Source organism: Abramis brama, assembly GCF_963993115.1.
Source record: "Abramis brama genome assembly, chromosome: 14".
NCBI lineage: Eukaryota > Metazoa > Chordata > Actinopteri > Cypriniformes > Leuciscidae > Abramis > Abramis brama.
In genome coordinates this window covers 30,495,031-30,498,651 of record NC_139976.1, presented here as the reverse complement: position 1 = coordinate 30,498,651, position 3,621 = coordinate 30,495,031, and positions in this window count along the sequence as shown.

Genomic DNA, 3,621 nt, shown 5'->3' with positions numbered 1-3,621 from the left:
TGTCTCACTTTTTTAGAGATTTTTATTCAAAAATATTAATTTATCTGCTGTGGAAGGACTTAGCCTACTTCTTTTTTTACAGATAATTTCTCCAGCCTTTGAAAAAATCCTCTCACAAAAACCCACGAGGTCAAAATGCGTTTATTTCACTTTTATACAGATGTGCGATTGTGTGGTCTGTTCCCGACCGTTCCAATCAAACGCTGATTCGGCGGACCACACCTGATGAAACACTTAGTGAAACACTTTGAGGCTTCGTTTGGTCATAGTCACGTGACATGGGTGTTTCGAATCACGCTTCGGATCAGTGTTTCGACACATCTGCGCTTCGGGATCTCGCAAAGCTTCGGAACGACTGTTTCGCTTCAGCCATCCTTACCTGTGTCTAGTTATGGCGCTTTTCCACTACACAGTACCAGCTCGCCTCGGCTCGGCTCAGCTCGACTCGGCTTTGTTTGGTTTTCCACTGTGTAAAAGTTGTACCTGTACCTGCTTCCAGGTACTTTTTTTCGTACCACCTCCGGCGAGGTTCTAAGCGAGCTGAGGCGATACTAAAATGTGACGTGAAAACACGGCAGACTGCTGATTGGTCAGAGAGGATCGTCACTATTCACTGCGTCATCATTGCACGCGCCAGACGGAGTATCCTGAATAAAAAAACAGCAAAAACAAAAACATCCAAAAACAGCATACACTCGATTTCCTCCATTGTCCTGTGTGTGTGGGTAGCGGGTGTGTCTCGCGTAGAAGATTAAGTCACGCAGTCACTATTCACTGCGTCATCATTGCACGCGCCAGACGGAGTATCCTGAATAAAAAACAGCAAAAACAAAAACATCCAAAAACAGCATACACTCGATTTCCTCCATTGTCCTGTGTGTGTGGGTAGCGGGTGTGTCTCGCATAGAAGATTAAGTCACGGCAATTTCCTGCGGCGTCGCTATGACGACCAGGTACTATTGTGGAGGTACTATCTGCAATGGAAAACGGAGCGAAAAGCGAGCTGAGGCGAGTCGAGTCGAGTCGAGTTGAGCTGTTACTGGTAATGGAAAATCGCCATTAGTTTCCTCCTGTGTATTTATACTCCCTGTTCTGTTCAGTCCTTTGTCGGCTCTTGTTTGTGTTGAATGTGGTTGTGTCTGTCCTGCCTGAGTTAGTTTAAATAAACACTGTTGTTACCCTCATTGTCGTCTTGTGCCTTCAATGACCACCTACAGTGTGACAATGTGTAGCTCTTAAAGGGGAACTTGGCAACTCTAGCCATTTCTTCGCTGATTTTCACTTTTGTTGTCGCATGTTTTCTCAACGAGCTCCCCCTACAGCTGTGGGCCGTATATTTTTTATCTTATTTTCACCTTACTCAACATGTGCTTCCAATACATTCCTGTTATCTCTCGGCAATGCCCTTTCATAATGCGCAAAAGGCAGCGCAACACTGCCAATCTGCGTCCCATTCTCTCATCCTCACACACACCTCTCTCTCTTTCTGTGGGTCTATGGAATTGTCAGTCAGCAGTCAATAAAGCTGACTTTATTCCAGCCTTTGCATCTCATTCTACTCTTAGTATCTTGGGATTGACTGAGACCTGGATTTGTCCAGATGACTCAGCGACCCCCGCTGCTCTCTCTAGCAATTTCTCTTTCTCTCACTCCCCTCGCCAGTCTGGAATACAGGGTTTCTCATTTCTAACAATTGGAAATACTCAGCGCTCTCTTCTCTATGCAACAACAACTCATGTGAATATCATGCTATTACACTTACAACTCCCAATAAGATCCATATTGTAGTCATTTATCGCCCCCAAAGTCAGCTGGGTAACTTCGTAGAGGAGCTTGATGTGCTGCTGTCCTCTTTTCCTGAGGACGGCACCCCACTTGTAGTCTTTGGTGACTTAAACATTCATCTTGAAAAGCCGCATGCAACAGACTTCATCTCTCTCCTAGCCTCTTTCGATCTCAAACAGCTCATCATCACAGGTACTCACAAATCAGGCAACCAACTGGACCTGGTTTACACACGCAACTGCATCACTGACAACATTTTGGTGAGACCTCTCCATGTTTCAGATCATTTCCTAATATCTTTCAGTCTACAACTCACTACCCCTGCACCACCAACCCCCCCACCAGTCACTTTCAGACGAAACCTGCGCTCACTTTCTCCTTCCCATCTTTCCTCTGCCATGTCATCTTCTCTTCCCTCACCCTCACAATTCTCATCTCTGAATGTGAATACCGCAACGGATACCTTATGCTCCACTCTAACCTCTTCTGTAGACGATATCTGCCCTCTCTCCTCCAGGCCTGCACGCGCTACTCCCTCTAACCCCTGGTTATCTGAGGTCCTTCGTGAACACCGGACCGAACTCAGGGCAGCGGAGAGGAAATGGCGCAAATCAAAAGACACATCTGACCTGAGTATGTATAAATCTCTCCTCTCTTCCTTTTCTGTTGATGTTCATGCTGCAAAATCCTCCTACTTCCACAACGAGATCAACAGCTCCTCTAACACACGATCACTCTTCAAGACATTCAACTCTCTCCTCTGTCCACCTCCACCCACCTCCTCTTTAACTGCTGACGATTTTGCTAACTTCTTCACCAACAAAACAACATCTATCAGCAGTCAGTTCTCATCTCCACACACACATGAACCCAGACCGACCCCTTCCACAGCCAATAACCCTCTATCCTCCTTCTCTCCGCTAACAGATGAAGAAGTATCTACACTTCTCCTCTCCAGTCATCCTACCATCTGCCCTCTAGACCCCATCCCCTCACACCTTCTACAAACCATCTCTCCCACACTTCTACCAGCACTCACACACATCATCAACTCATCCCTTCAGACAGGCATTTTCCCTACTGCATTCAAGCAGGCTCGGGTAACTCCACTGCTTAAAAAAACAACACTAAACACATCATTTGTAGAGAATTACAGACCTATCTCTCTTGAAAGAGCTGTTTAAACCAAGTAACATCTTTCTTGTCTCTGAACAACCAGCTGGATGTCAACCAATCCGGCTTCAAGAAAAGGCATTCAACTGAGACTGCATTACTGTTGGTCACAGAAGCCCTACGGATCGCAAAAGCTGCTTCCAAATCCTCAGTTCTCATTCTCCTGGATCTGTCTGCTGCCTTCAACACTGTGAATCATCAGATCCTTATGTCCAGCCTCTCATCACTGGGCATCACAGGAACTTCACTCCTCTGGTTTGAGTCCTATCTCACAGGTAGGTCCTTCAGGGTCGCATGGAGAGGCGAGGTATCCAGAGCACATCAACTGACCACAGGGGTTCCTCAGGGTTCAGTTCTTGGTCCCCTCCTCTTCTCCATCTACACCACATCACTGGGACACATCATACAGGCACATGGTTTCTCCTACCACTGCTATGCTGATGACACACAGCTCTTCCTCTCATTTCATCCAGATGATCCCACAGTAGCTGCACGGATCTCAAGCTGTCTGGCGGACATCTCGGCATGGATGAAGGAACATCACCTGCAGCTCAACCTGGCAAAGACTGAGCTTCTCGTCCTCCCTGCCAATCCATCTCTACAGCACGACTTCACCATCCAGCTAGACTCATCATCAATCACCCCATCAAGGTCGGTCAGAAA